This window comes from Halichoerus grypus, chromosome 5, assembly GCF_964656455.1.
Source record: "Halichoerus grypus chromosome 5, mHalGry1.hap1.1, whole genome shotgun sequence".
Taxonomy (NCBI): Eukaryota; Metazoa; Chordata; class Mammalia; order Carnivora; family Phocidae; genus Halichoerus; species Halichoerus grypus.
Window position 1 is genome coordinate 83,394,258 of NC_135716.1, and position 16,434 is coordinate 83,410,691.

The following is a 16,434-nucleotide window of genomic DNA, read 5'->3' on the forward strand; positions in this document are numbered from 1 at the left end:
GCATGTATGTGTGTGCGCACACACACATTTTGTCTGAAGGGAGACAAGGCACAAGCCACCACCTTGACCCAGTCTCATGCAAGGAATAAAATAAGAATATTCAGTGAAGACTTGCACTTGTGGCTGACAGCTGTTAATCAGTCTTTTTTTTTAAAAGATTTATTTATTTGAGAGAGAGCACGTGCATGAGAAAGCGAGAGAGTGAGCACGAGCAGGCACCAGCAGGCACGAGCAAGCACAACTGGGGTGGGGGAAGGGCAGAGGGAGAGAGACAAGCAGACTCCCTTCTGAGCAGGGAGCCCAACGACAATGCAGGGCTTGATCCCAGGACCCTGAGATCATGACCCGAGCTGAAAGCAGATGCTTAACCGAGTGAGCCACCTAGACGCCCTGTTACTCTGTCTTAAAAATGACAAGTCAATCTCTCTCCCTCTCCCAACAGAGAAGCTCTAGCTCCATGCGCATTTGTCTTGCCATTTCCTCTTTGTTTCCCAAAAGCCATTATAAGCAAGAAAAAGGGCTCCTGGCCAGTTAGTTCCATGGAGGTCAGAAGTTGTGACTTAGCACCCATGAGACGTCATCCAGACTTTTCTTCCACCATGTACCATATGAAATGCAGATGAGAAGAGCTCAGCCCTCACTTGCCCTGCAACAGTTTCTAGCCCAATCATCATGGGAAAGTAGAATGAGTCAAAAAGATGGGCTTGCATGAAAGACAGATCTATATATGAATCCCAGCTCTTCAGCTACTAACTGTGTAGTCTTGGGCAAAGTTTGTTTCCTCCTTGGGAAAATAAGCAAAATAAGAATTGTTATTTTTTATGGTAGTAATGAATATTAATAAGATAAGTGTTTAAATTCTAGTATAGTGCCTTGCTTATAGAAGTAACTCACTCCTTTTAAATATATATGTGTGTATATATGTATATGTGTATATGTATACATATATATAAATCCAAAACTGGCAACAATCTGTGTGTGTTACTGATTTCCTGGAGGGAGGCAGGTTAGTCCTAAGGCTGAGAGATCTTAAAATATAGATGTGGATTTTAGCTAAGCTTGCTCTGTGCCTCCACGATAAAGCCATACAAAGTGATCTGGTACCTGGGTAGCCCCACCCTGTCCCTACCTCCAAGGGTTTTCCGTGATTGTGACTACTTAGAGGATGGGGAGATTAAATAAAGATTGGAGTGAGCGAGTCACCTTCTAGTGACTCAGAACGGGAAGGAAGCTGAAGAAGAATCCAGCAAAGCCCGAGGTGGCCTTGTGCAGGTTAGGAAACTGAGGCCCAGGGATAGGAAATAACTTGCCCAGTAACACACAGAAGGCCAATGGCAGAACCAAGATAGTGACTCGGGTCTCATGACTCTCTGTCCAGCACTCTTTATTTGAAGCTGTAGTGACTCCTAAAATCCACTGAAGGTGAACCTCATGGTCCTATCAGCCCTTTGGGACAGAGGACACTCAAGCCAAAGGGCTGCCTGGAGGGCTGAGAACAAGAAGAATGGTTGCCTTTTTATTTCATCAGAGAACAAGATGGGATCAGTCCATCTGGTGCCTGATAGCTGGCATAAATACTCCATAAGACAGGACTACATGCCAGGAACCAGGAGTCGGGTATCAACAATGACTGTTCTCTGCCCCGGGCAGGACCTCCAGATGACAGTAGTCCTTCACACACACACACACACACACACACACACACACACACACACACACAGGGCCAGACGGCAACAATGACTGTTCTCTGTCCCGGGCAGGACCTCCAGATGACAGTAGCCCTTCACACGCACGCACACACACACACACACACACACACACACACACACATGGCCAGACGGCAACAATGACTGTTCTCTGCCCCGGGCAGGACCTCCAGATGACAGTAGCCCTTCACACGCACACACACACACACACACACACACACACACACACACACAGGGCCAGATGGCAACAATGACTGTTCTCTGCCCCGGGCAGGACCTCCAGATGACAGTAGCCCTTCATGCACACACACACACACACACACACACACACACACAGGGCCAGACGGCAACAATGACTGTTCTCTACCCCGGGCAGGACCTCCAGATGACAGTAGCCCTTCATTCATGCACACACACACACACACACACACACACAGGGCCAGACGGCACCATAGTGACCCAGGAGGAGTTTCAGCAGATTCAGGCACAGGCCATGCCTGCTGTGTCTTCAGTACCAGATGTGTATGATTCTCCCAGGAATGCCAGGCAGCAAGGACACATGTACAAACCTGTAGGAGAAGGTGGAGCAGGCCGCCCTGGGCTGCACCCACAGGCCGGACTCCCACTGAAGGATTCTTGGTGGCTAGAGCTGGAGCCTCACTGCTGAAATCCATCACCAGCCAGGGATACCCTGGTGTACAAAAGCTGGCAGCTGAGAGACGTCTTCACTTTCCCAGGGAGCCTGTGGAGGAAGGGAAGGGCAGACCACCACTGCCTGTCTGTTGGAATTTCTAATTTGGGCCTGGAAGTTTGAGTGGTTCTCATTTTACAGCTTAGAAAAGTTAAGTTGGCCAAAGTTACTCAGTAAGAAACAGAAGGGATTTGAACCCAGGTCTCTCAGGCTTCAAGGTAGGTAGGTGTTCTTTTTCCTATGCCACACCACCTTTCAAGGGATTTCCTTATTTGAAATATATAGCTTTATTCTTCTCTGAGGAAGACACACCCCCTACCAAGCCCTTCCCCCTGGGGTCTCAAGGCGATGGTCAAACATCCCTGCCGGAATGCGGCAGAGGCCGAGAAAAAGCTGAGAGGACAAGCTGCTAGGACATGAGAACAGAGGCTGGACTCCACACTCTGGGGCCAACACGTGAGTGGGAGAGACACCGTGAGCATGTGTGTCTGTGTGTTCAGGTGCCTATGAGTGTGTGTCGGTGTGTGGTCACATCTATGTGATAACAGCATGTGATTATGTGTCAGTGTGTGATCGCTTATGACCTCATGTGAGGGCTTATGAATGTATATGTGTGGGAATATGTGCATGAATGTGCAAGCATGAGTGAGTGTGCAAGAGTGAGTGTGTACAGGGCTGATATTCAACAGGTATATTCCAGCATACACAGGTGTTGCTGACTGAATGGTTGAAATATTAAAACCACTTCTGTAAGAGATAGCAAACAGCCAACACACTAACTTCCCTGCCCACCGGTGCTCCTGCCACCACACTGACTAACCCACAGAGTCCTCTACACCACTGGGAAACTAGGGGGACCGTAACTGTCACAGCAGGGCTTCTGGAATGCTAGTCCAGCTTCTGCTCTCAAAGCTCAATACCAATCTACAAAGTTGTAGAATGTACTTGAATAACAACCACTGTGTGTAATTTGTGTGAGTGCATGAACCCACACGAGTGCTTAATCTTGTGCAAACAAGTCTGACTGTGTGGAGGTTTGTAAACATGCTGACTTTGCCTCACTAATGGATTGATGGGCTCTACGTTCTGGAAAGACAGGATTCAGTCTTTATGCTTCTTCTAGCTACCAGCACAGTCAGGGCACTTGCTGTGTCACAGAGAATGTAAACCAGAGAGCCAGAGTGTCCTGAGTTTGCATCTCAGCTCCACCACTACAGGCTGTTATTACTGCAAGCAAGGAGGGAGCTTCTCTGAACCTCAGTTCTCTATCCCTGTTGGGAGTAGCCATACCTACTTCAGTAGGGTGGTGTCAATGTGTGCAAAAGTTGACACACCTGTGTCAGTCAGTACTTTGCCCCTGTACATGCTTCCTCAGCTTGTCAGCCTCCCTTCTTGCCTCCAGGGAGCATAGCCTGCCTCACAGAGACAGGGCTGACTGTCCCGATGATAGCTGAGAATCACCATGGGCTAGAGCTGCCAGGATTGCCTCAAGAGCAGGATCCATTTTGGGCAGGCGTTAAAACAGGGAAGATTCTGGAAGTAAAGGGCAACCACCAAATGGGATACTTATGACCTAAACTAAATCTTGTTTCCCCCTATGAACACCCACTCTGATCTTTTGCTCTACTTAATTGGTCCTGTCCTTGACCCTGAAATTCGCCCTTCCCCTTTACACCTTTGTATCACTGAAGGTCTGGAGCCCACATCTTCCAATGTGTGGGAATAAGCAAAGGGTGCTGCCTGTAGGCTTGCTGCTCAGTCAGAACTGGAGAATAACAATAAAAGCAACAGCTAACATTTATCAAACTGTTTAGTTACATTCTCATTGGACAACTCCCCCTTCCACCCCAAAAAGCAGCTAATCTTCTCCCCCACCACACAGATGAGAAAAGTGAGCCTAGGGAAGTTCTATAACTCGCTGCAAGTCACACAGTGGAAGAGGGGTGGTTCTGGAATCCAGATTCAGTGTGACGGGGACAAAAGAAAAATCAGCAAGATGGTCCACACACAAGCACATGTGCATGTGTGCTAATTATGGAAATTAGTAAAAAGAAAATTAAATGAAGCCCAGAGAGGTGAAATTCAATCTCATGTTACACTGCAGAGTGAGGAAGGGTAAGGCAAGAGGGGTAAAAGCCCAAATGAGAGAGATGTGGGGGGAAGGTGATGTATGGGGGTGAGGAGGACACATTTGGAGACTGTGCTGAAATGACAGCTCTGAATGTGGGGGTGGTAGTGAGTTCTCATTTTCAAGGTGTTCTCACTCTCTCTATCTCTGAATTCCAAGGTGTGAGGTGTTTGTCAAATGTACCACCCAAGTCATCCCTTAATTGTATGCCACCCTGTCTAAATGTTCTTTGTTTTACGAGGGTCTTCTCCTAGGGACTGTTGGGCCCAGAGGCCCAGAGTCTGTGCTGGTTTCTCTGTTCTTATAGCACCCCTCACCTTCTGCACAAACAGGAATGGAGGTGCTTACTAAGGCTGCAATGATGGATTGACAGGGTGGGGGGACAGATGGATGGGGGATGGATAGAAGGAGGGGAGACAGCTGAAAGGCACAGGAGTCTGATGGAGGAAGAGGAGCCCAGCCTTGCAGGTAAGAAATGCTCAAAACTTCGGTCTTTAGCTAACTCTGCATTCTCCAGGGTCTATAATAATGTGTTGGGGTAATCCAGACTTCTTTTTTTTTTTTAGGTTTTAAAAAATTTATTTTTTAAAAGTTAACATGTGCATAAAAGGAAACTGAAAAACACAAGAAGCAAAGAACAAAGTCATCCATAATCACAAGCAGTTTACAGTTTGACTTCTAGGTCCTATGTGTGTATCTACACAAGTAAGCATTTTAATGTAATTAAGATCGTACAGTTATGTATCATGCTTTTTTATACACCATAAATATCTACCATTTCAAAGTCCCCAAACTATGAGTATTTTGATAACCAAGAATACACTACATCAACTCCATCTGAAAGAAAAAAAATGTAATCCTGCCTTTCTTGGCGACAAAAATTTCATAAAAGACAAAAATGGCAACAGGCCTCTAGATAAAGATATTGGCAGAGTTACAATTAAAAAAAAAGTATTCCGTTAATGTTCAGTTAAAACTGGGACAAAGTAAGAGTACACAACATACAATGCTTCTAAAAGAATTCATTATCCAATCTATACTATTCAAATATTAGCAAGGAGGTATGTTTCCATTGAATCACTTAATGTATTCCTATAATACAGCCAAAGAGATACACACACATTAACAGTTATCATTACAATGTAAATATGAACACATCCGCATACATCTCTCCCTCTATACTTCCTTCTGCCCCTTTCATGATATTTTCCTCTCGGCCTCCTTCTGGGTACTTCTGCTGGCTCTCAGTGACTGCCCTGGAGCCCAGAAGCATGAAAGGGGAGGCAGGTTTAAGAAAGGAGGTTCCAATACCCCAACCTGTGGACTATTTTGTAAGGGAGGGGTTTGGTGGAGAGGGATGGAGTGGGTAGTGGAAACAATAGGAACCAGCAGTTTGGATTACCTGTACCTCTGAATCATTTGGTTACCGCAATCCTCCAGAAATTTGAATTGAAAGTAGTGGGGTTGTGGGGGAAATAGTTCAGGGAAATCCCCAACTGAGAAATAATGGGGGCTGTGATTTTAATCACATATTGATGGTGGATATCATGTGTTGAGTATACAAGGTCTGTATAGATTGTCTCCTTTTTTTAAATTTAAATTCAATTAGCCAACATACAGGAAGTACATCATTAGTTTCAGATGTAGTGTTCAATAATTTATCAGTTGCCTATAACACCCAGTGCTCATCCTCATGACACATTTCGTTAGCTTGAAGAAACTTTTGTCTTCTCTTCACCTATGGGAGAAGTTTTAAGACCTTATTCTCAACTCCTTTGGACCCAGAAGCCCTTGGAGTCTGTTCTCTGAAATATAATTTATTTGCCTCAATCCTTCTCTGCTATGTAGCTCTTGACTGGGGGATTCCCTTGCTCTTTCTCAGCCTGCAGGGATGCTTTCTCTCCCACATGTTCTCCAGATGGGCATCATCTCCCCCTGGTTCCAGTGGTGCTTTCATTTTCCGTGGGTATGGGATGTGTCTCCTCTGTACCCCAGCAGGACCACTGGGAACGACCCGCAGCTCACCAGTGCATCTGTACTGTGCCTGTTCCTCTGCCTGCACCACATGCCCAGCTGCCCTAGGGCTCTGGGGTGGGGGCGGGACAAAAAATCTGCAGGAATGTAACATTGTCCAACAACAGAAGAATCAGACTGAGACATGAGTGCCAGAGGAACTACATTTAATTGTTTGAAAAACAGGAGCAGAGGTGGAGGGTGGTAAGAAAGGTGTTCCGCATGCTGCCCAAGCTTCCCAGAAGCAAACATAGTGATGTAAATACGTCAGTAGAGATGATAAGACAGTTCAGAACCAGATCCTTGTCTGAGGTGGAAATTGCAGTTGCTAATTAATAAGTAGAGATCGAAGAAATCGCCCTCCTGGTGCTGCCTTTTCCTGAAGTGTGGCTGCAGTCAGAAGCTGGGGTGAGTGGCGTTGACAGATGGCTGAGAGAGGGGCAGTGAACTTCACGCTCTCTGTTTTCCTAGGAAGCTTGGCCTCTGGTCGAATGCTGGGGTCTTATTTCTGCTTGGACTTCTGGCACTGTTGAGGGGGTGGACATTTCTGTTGGCACTTGGGGGCACAGGGCTCCTTGCACTTGGGTGGAGGCTGACATGGCTGCTTGGTTTGCTGGGGTTGGGGGCAGCACTGCTGGGGTGGGGGGCAGCACTGCTGGGGGGGACAGCACTGCTGGGGTGGGGGGCAGCACTGCTGGGGTTGGGGGCAGCACTGCTGGGGTGGGGGGCAGCACTGCTGGGGAGGGGGGCAGCACTGCTTCTGCTTCTGCTGAGACATTCTTCGTTGACACACAACTGGAAACAGAAAAACAAAGAAGTGAGGAACGCCTTCACCATAGAGACACTCTGGGCCCAAGGACAGGGCCTGCCGCATTCACATCCTTCTCTGCTTCTACTTTGCCCTGATGGTTTCACAACTTAAGGTCTGTATGTCTGTGTATAAATATCCATGCATGTGTGTGTAAATGTGTGTTGAATATAAGTTGTGGCCAAAAGTTTGTAAGTCATTTCAATTCTTTTCGAGACAGAGAAACATGGAAAGAATGAAGCAAGGAAGGAATGGGAGAAGAAGGGAGAAGGGAGAGAGGGAGAAGGAACGACAAGGAGAGCAAGAACAAAAAGTAATATACTTTTATGCCAAAACTATGGAATCTGGAAGAGGATTGCCTAGGATCTGAGTCCTGGCTAAACTATTAACCTGCTGTGTGACTTTGATCAAGTTACTTAGCCCTCTGTACATGCCTCTCTTAGGGTTGTTATAAGGATTAAATGGGTATATAAAATACATACATATAAACATGCATACATACATGTATGTGTGTGCACACACACACACAACCACACAGGGTAGCTAGCACATGATGAGCACAGTGTAAAGGTTTTGACTTATTAAATAAATTTCTAAAAATTACAAAAGAATGAGAAGGAGCATCTCTTTTCTCTAAGACGATTATAAGAGAAAGGAGTCTAGAGACAAAATGGACTTTTTAGCTTGATTCTTATTTACAGTTGAGGAAAACCAACCTCAGAGAAGGACGTAATTAGTCCCCAGCCACTCAGCACAAGTAGGTAGAAATGGTGGTCCCCAATTCCTAGAGCAGGACCTTCCCCCTATATCACATCATCTTGTCCCTGCTGCTCTGTGCTCCTTGGGGTCTCTGCACCCCAATGCAGTCTTCTTTCTTCCCTCCCTATATTTGACTTTTCTTCAAACCACAACTCTGCCAGGTGCTCTGCCTCATGGCTGGTGCGCCCTCTCCTTCTACTGAATCCCTCTCAGCATCTGACAAGATACAACACCCATAACACACCAGCAGATCCTCAAGACACTGGTCTCTTGGCAGACTTTCCTCTCCCATCTCAGCCCAGCTCCCCACACCCTCGGCTGGATGGCTTGCAGACCACTATTGGTTGGTCCCCAATAATTTGGTAAAGAGAAATGCCCAACTAGATCTTTCTGACCAACCACCCAGAGCTCCAGGCCAACTCCCAGCCAGGTTGGGACCATGTGGAGCAAGGCTGCAAGGAGAGGCACTGCTTTGTCTGACTTACCCAAGTTTGCCAGCGGCTGGAGTGTGGAGATGCCAAGGGGTTTGGGATGCTCTGAGCCTGCCCACCTTTTATACATCTCACATTCCTGCCTAAGGCCATGAGGTGGCCTGGGATTAGAGTGTTGTAATTAGTCCCTAGTCACAATAAGACCCACCTATCCTTCCTCAAATTTCAGGTTTTACTCACCCCCCAGGGCTGGCAGCCTCCCTCGTGGCATGGCAGGACTTGGGGGTGATGGTACCTTCACTCTGGCCTTGGCCCCACCTCCCCATCACTTTACGAGGCTGGCTGCCTTGGATTTCCAAACTCACTCGTGACTTTTGACTTAGAACCTTGGCATCTGGGATGATCCCAAGCAGGCATTCAGGTTTTGAGGGTATGAGGGCAGGGTTCCGGGAAACTCTGGTTGGCAGAGGGGAGGGGGTGGCCTGGGTGGGGTACATAGACAGCATTGTCTTAAGGAAAACTTAACAACTGAGGAGTTGAATGGCTCTCTGGGAGGCTCATTAAACATGCATGACTTTGACTTAACCTAGGCTCAGAGTCACATTCAGCCTGAACTGGTGGAAAGACAGGGCAAATGGCTTTGATTTTATGCCTATTGTTATTTAGGTAATAAATGGGGGCTGTAACCCTCTGTCCTGCCTTCTACTGAGAAAACCATTAGGTTGCATTTAAGGGAACTGGGTGGTTACAGTAGACAGTACTTATCTCTCATCTCTTTATATATGTATAAGTCACCCAGACTCTAGGGTTCCCAGGAAGTGATTATCATAAGGTGGAACGGGTGGGGGAACCAAGCATTGAATTAGAATGAGATCCCAGAGGAGCCACCTCTGCTGGTCTTGGATTCTGAGCTCCCAGGGCCCCATCCCAATTCTTTCTCCCCACTCCTGTTAGAGATTCCAGGACACAGAGGGGTGGCACAGGGCACAAACCAGGATGCCCTCCATATTTGGCAATGGATGGAATATATCTTTGAAACATCCCAAGAAGTGTTTAGAGTGCAGCTCTGACCTTTACCAGTGGGTGACCTTGGGCACTTAAAGTCTTTGAGTCTCAATTTCTTCATCTACTAAGGAGAATAACAACACCACCCTGCATGTTAAAATGGGTTAAAATGGACAACATACATAAAGTATGGGTGTAGTATTTGGCACAGAATGAATGTTCCACAATTACTGGGTACTCCATGGAGTTGGGCTCTGAATACTAGGGCAAGACACACTCTTGGAAGTATGAAATAGTTGCAAAATTTGAAGGTAAGCAGTGGCACTTGCCACCCATGTCCTAATACCTTGGCTGAAAGAAATGAACATAAGCTAGTGTCGAGGGTGGTGTGTCTTAAGTCTCAACATGGAATTTAGCTGTAAGCTCTACTGAAGCCTTAGAATATCCCAAGATCTTGGGAAGTCAGGCTGTAGCACTGAAGACACGGGCTTGGCAATCAATTGTCTCTCTCCTCAACCATGGTCCTGGCAGGCTCGGCACGGGACAAGTAAGTGAGACTGGGAAGAATCCAGGGGGAAAAATCCCTCAGCCTGCTGTCACTCTGACAGAAGCAATCCCAGATAGTCTCGGAAATGGATTTCAGCTCAGGTCCCTAATAGCAGAGAAGAAAGGCTGTGTGGGGCAGTTATCATGGAATGACCACCATTTATTTATCAAGATGGAGTGCCCACAGCACTCTGCCGGCACTGGGCCCGTGGTGCGCAAGAAGGGCTGGGCCCTCGCTGTTCCTCAAGGCAACAGGGCATGGGAAATCTGTGTGGCAGTTCTGCCTCTGTGCACTGGGCCTTTTTACATGGGAAGGAAAAATAAAACTGTTTCATGTCTTCTTCTCTTCCTCCTTCCAAAGTTTATAGATTTTTTTTAATTGAAGTATAGCTGACATACAATGTTATGTTAGTTTCAGGTGTACACCATTCAACAACTCTATATGTTATGTTATGCTGGCCACAAGTGTAGCTACCATTTGCCACCACAAAATGTTGTTATAATGCCATTGACTATATTCCTTATGCTGTACTTTTCATCCGTGTGACTTATTCATTCCATAACTGGAAGCCTGTATCTCCCACTCCCCTTCACCCATTTCGCCCATCCTCCACACCCCTTCCTTCTGGCAACCATTGGTTTGTTTTCTGTATTTATGGACATGTTTCTATCTCTTTTGTTTGTTTTTTGTTTTTTATTTGTTTTGTTTCTTAAATTCCACATGAGTGAAATCATATGGCATTTGTCTTTTTTCGTCTTATTTCACTTAGCATAATTCCCTCTAATTCCATCCATGTTGTTACAAATGGCAAGATTTCATTCTTTTTGATGGCTGAGTAATGTTCCATTGTATATAAGTACCACATCTTCTTTATCCATTCGTCTGTTGATGGAAACTTGGGTTGCTTCCACATCTTGGCTATTGTCAATAATGCTGCAATAAACATAAGGGTGCATATATCTTTTCAAATTAGTGCTTTTGTTTTCTTCGAGTAAATATCCAGTAGTGGAATTGATAGATCATATGATATTTTTTATTTTTAAATTTTTTGAGGAATTTTCATACTGTTTTCCACAGTGGCTGCAAGGTTTTTGATTGCTTGACTTGGATTAGCTGAAGAACTCAAATCCAAATGTCACTGGAGTGATGCCTGCATAGCTAGGGAAAGTATGAACAGCTGCTAATTCACAAGTTTTGGATGTTAAATTCTGTCAATCTTTTCTTGCGCAGGCCCTGACCATGCAGAACAGAATTTTTGTGGTGGATTCAGCTGCCTCAAGAATGTATTACACAGGGGCACCTGGGTCACTCAGTAGGGCTAATGTCTGACTCTTGATCACAGCTCAGGTCTTGATTTCAGTGTCATGAGTTCAAGCCCCATGTTGGGCAACACGATGTATTACACAGTATTGCTTCTACCACCAGGGGACAGAAAAGGAATGGGTAATCTAGAAGCCACCAATAAAACTAGATGCTTATCCTGGGCATTTGGAATGCCATTATTCTCTGGCTTTCATGAGCTCTGCTCTCTGTCTTTCTCGCTCTCCAATCCTCTCTCTCTCTCTCTCTTACACACATACACACAAACACACACACACACACACACACACACACACACACACACATGTTGATCTCTCCCACACTCTAATAGCCCTAAGTGCTTATGGGCCTGTAAGTCCAGTTCTCAGTAAAGTTGATGAGAGAGAAGGTGGTATTTTCCTACCAATTTCCAAAGCATATACACATACTTACTACCTACCATTGGTCTGTATCTAGTAGGCCCATGACCCCTGTTTCTTTACATGGCTCCCATCCTCTAAGGCTCCACATGGCTTTGGAGGACATTTCTCCCCCTATAGGATTTCCTTGGTGTTCATCTCATCCTCATCTCACTTATGTAAACATGCACATGCTGGTGAGGGAGTGCAGATGAGAGGTGTATATGGAGGAAGGAAGTGGGTGGGGAACCTTCCCTCCATGATGTCTCTCTCTGGCTTACAAAAGAACACTCATTTGCTCAGTTTCTAGTGCTGGGCACTCATTAGCACATTCAGCCTGAGAAGAACCAGGACCTAGCTTGGTAGGAGGGCAAGAGGTTGAGATTTGCTGGGACCCAGTCAGTCATCAAGTATATAGGAAGCAGACACCATTCCCAGTTCTCTGGTGGCTGGGGGACAGTAGGACCACAGGCCCAGCCCTCAATGAGTATTTGATCTTGGGAAAATAAGGCCAGCTCACTGTGACAGAGGACCTGAAGCTGGGAGGCAGACAATATGAGTCAGGACCCAAGGGAGGCTATGGAACAAGGGTAGCACGGGATCTTGGAGGAGCTGTCACCCTATGGGCTGGGCCACTGTTGACAGCAAAACATCAAGGAAGATGGGAGAAGCTCCAAGATGGTGGGCTCCTTCAGGGTACAAACACTGTCTTCATCTTTGCAAGCTGGTACCTAGCAAAGCTTCTGGTTCAGATTTGGAGCTATATAAATTTCTGTGAAATGAATGAGGACATTCCAGGTGAGGGAATATAGACTGACTAAATGTTTGAAGGTGGGGAGATGTTATGTGTTTTTTGGGGAAAAGAGACTGCCCTACATGTACTGGGTGATTGGTGCTGATGAGCAGCAGACAGTGACCTTGGGATCAGGCCCATGGAGGGCAGATTCACTAGGACAGCTGGGATTGCTGGGTGGAAAATGCAATGAGACCTGGGCTTTGGCTCTAAACAGTCAAATGTAACACTTTATAGTATACTGTATATATTTTTAAAAATTCTATTGAGTAGCATAAGGAGGTAGAAAGGCATTGGCTTATGTTTAGAAGGCCTGGGTATACTTCCAGTTCTGACAGAAATACGCTGTGTGTTTTTGGACAACTGGCCTCGCCTCTCTGAGGCTCAGATTTTCTACTTTGTGAAACATGATAATTCCAAAAGCTCTTTCCAAACATTAACATGGTATGACTTTCCCATAGGGAACAGAGAGCCAAAGGGCAGACACGTCTGAATGACTAGGTTGGCAGGAGGTGGGAGCAGGGGTGAGAGTGGGGATGATGGAGTCAGGGGCACCAGTTAGAAGAGAAGCAATGATAAGGACCTAGCCTCAGATAGCAGCAGTAGAAGAGGAAAGGGAGGGACACATTTAAAAATGATCTTTAGCTAAGAATACACAGAACTAGAGGGCTGAAAGAATGGAGGCAGACAGGGGAGGAGTCAAATCACACATTACGATCATAAGGGACAAAACCAGGAAATGCAGAAGGTAAGGCTAGGAGCAGGGCAGAGACCAGAGTCCTGTTCAAACATGTTGTGTCTGTGCCCAAAAACTATATGACCATGCACTGCACATACACGGCTGTGCATAAACTGTGTACACACTGCTGGGCAGCAGTACAGGGGCATGATGAGGGACAGAAAGGAAGGAGATTTCACCTATTGGGCCGAGTTTATGCTGGACACTGTGGAGAAGCATGAGAAATGCAGGCAAGGAAGCTCTGGGTCCCAGAGGAGCAATCCTCCTTCCTGTACCAGGGCTTGGTCAGGGAACAGAAAGCATTCCAGACTGAGAGGTGCCAGAGCTGGAAGGACTATTGAGCCGGAAGGAGCCCAATAGTCAGACAAAACATTCCCAATGCTTGGTCCGAGGACTGTGTCAGCACTCGTTGACATTCTTAACAGGCCACCGAAGAATGAGAAAATGTTACCATACTTTGTGGAATTTGGTATAAGGTTGTGGAGCTCCATTTCTTTGGAAGGTCTTTTTTTTTCTGTTTTCTCTTTTGAGACTATACACTTTCTAGAGTCATTAATTTTAAAATTAGCTTTATTTATTGAAGTGATAGTAATTATAAAGGGCTTTTTGCCCTTACTTGGGAAAATTAAAAGTTGGCCCTCTTTACCAATTGTGCTGTTTTTTAAAAAAAAATAATTTTAGTTTTGGTGAACTCCAAAAGCCTGGGTACTATGAATGTGGTCTGTCCAGTTTGTCACTAAGAAATATGGAAAAGGTGAGGTAGACAAAAGAAGGGACTTACTTTAGGTCACATTTTATCAAATGCCCGAGAGAAGACTTGAACACTGGGTACCCGACCAAAACCCAAACCAAATCAAACCAAACCAAACAAAATAAAACGAAAACCAACCAAATGAAACCAGACTTTGGCCAATGTCAAAATCTACGCAGGAAATTCTCTTTCCCTCTTGTGTGCTCCTCAACGCCATCCCCCTTAAAGCCAAGGCTTTGCAATGATGGCAGGACCAGACTTGTGTGGCATCCACACCTGTCTTTTCCCAGACTCTCCAGGACACAATGCAAGGCTCTGGCCCGTCCCTGTTCTCAGGAGACACGCTGTGGCCTGCACTGTGACCTGACTGAGATGGAACCCATTCTTCTTTGCCTTCATCCAGCCTCTCATATCAGAGGGGATTAATCCCTTCAAACCACCTCTTCCTTTCCTGACTCTGAGGAAATTCCTAGTTGTGAGAAGTAATTCACTTTTAAGGTCCCCATGCTGGCTTTTACCCACCAGGCCTTTCCATGCCCAGAACCAATGATTTCATCATCATGATAGGGATGCCCTGGGATGCTTTGCTGCCCTATGGGACTGAGCTTACCTTTGCCCTGTGTGGCCCCAAGATGTAGAATGAAGCCCCTGAAAGGTTGAGGATCCACAAGGATTTGCCTCCAGGCTCTTGGTCTTATTTGGTAGTATTACTCACTCCCATGCTTCTAATTACCACCTTATACTAACGACTAGCAAATCTGTATTTCCAGACCAGGCCTGCTACCTGGTGCTTCAGATCCATGGGATATCCAGTTGCCTCCTCAGTGTCATCATCTGGTTGTCTCAAGGACTTGTTGATCTCAACACTGGTTCCAGAACTGAACTTGTCATTGCTCCTCCTACTCACTCTTCATTTTGGTGAACAGCACCACCATGCACCCCTACCAGCCACCCAACAGACTGGACCAGAAACCTGGCACCACCTCTAACCACATCCCACCACTCACCAAGTCCTGCTGATCTATCACCTAGGTAGGTAATGTATGCCACACATGGTGTATGTGATTTTAAGAAGCCCCTCCCTGGTCTGGTCTTCATCAGATCTTGCTTGATTGCCAAAGAGATCCCTTAACCCATTTCCCTGTCTGCAGTCTCTCTAGTGCAAACCGTCTTATGCAGAGAAGCCAAAATGATCATTGCAAAAGACAAATGTAAAAGAATTTCTTGTCTTTAAGCAATAAATACACTGAAGTGTTTAGGAGCAAAGAGGTATCACATTGGCAATTTACTCTCAAAATGTTCAGGAAAAAGAAAACAAAACATAGATAGATGATAGAAAGATAGATAGATACAGATATACAAACAGATATACAGTTATATAGATAGATATGTATCTATATACATATAGTATATACATGTGAATCTATACATATATATATACATCTCTCTATATATATTTATACATATATATACACACACACACACATATATCTTCTTCCTGAACATACATACATATCTATGTATCGCTCTATAAAAATACATACACACACGTACACAGAGGGGGGTGGAAAAGATATCAACATTTGGGAATTTCAGTGAATCTGTGTGGAGGGTGTCCAGAAATTTTTTGTATTGTTTCGACACTTCTATGTAAGTCTGAAATTGTGTTAAGATAAATAATTTTTAAGTAACGCATTTTAAATGTAAAGAGTCTGTCATTATCTTACATAGAATCCCTCGTTGGTTCCTCATAGCCTCTACCTACAGGACCAAATCTAAATTTTGACACAACACAGCCCGCCCACCTCTCCAGGTTTATCTCACCACTCCCTGGGTCATGCTGCTGCCCCATCAGGAAGGACCTTCTTGTAGTTCCTGGCAGACAACTTACTATTTCTTATTGCAAAGCCTTTGCTCATGTGATCTTTCTGACCATATCCCCAACACCCACCCACCCATTTCTGGCTATGAGGTAAATCAGAGAAATGATTCAAACATATAGAATGGTGGATGGAGCTGGATGAACTTTCCATTTCTCCATACCTTCTTCTTTCTGGATGGCTATGGTTTGTTCCATTTTTTGCTATGTGTGGTTCCCCTCATCCTGGAATACAGATACAAAGGATTCTGAGGCATAGCCTATGATTTTAAGTGGGTTAGAGGCAGGTGCAGAAAACTTGAGTAGTGCCTCTGGGGAGACCAAAGTCTCCTGATAAGACCCTTGAATTGGTGGTTTTTATCTCTTGTCACTCAATCGAGAGGAGAGTTGTCATGAAGTCTGGTCCTGCTCCACTCCTGGTTCTCTTTACAGAGATAAATAAATCTCTAGTCAGTCCCCTGTGAAG

At 45.5% G+C, this 16,434-nt stretch overlaps 1 long non-coding RNA gene across 1 annotated transcript; it reads right to left on the minus strand.

Annotated features, from left to right (window-relative positions):
- Positions 1–6,688: 6,688 nt before the first annotated feature.
- LOC118526161 (uncharacterized) lies at positions 6,689–8,627 on the minus strand. The gene is made up of 2 exons (XR_004912487.2): positions 8,591–8,627; positions 6,689–7,333 (listed from the first exon to the last, which is right to left on the minus strand). It is a non-coding gene; the product is annotated as an uncharacterized LOC118526161 (long non-coding RNA).
- Between the last annotated feature and the right edge of the window lie 7,807 nt (positions 8,628–16,434).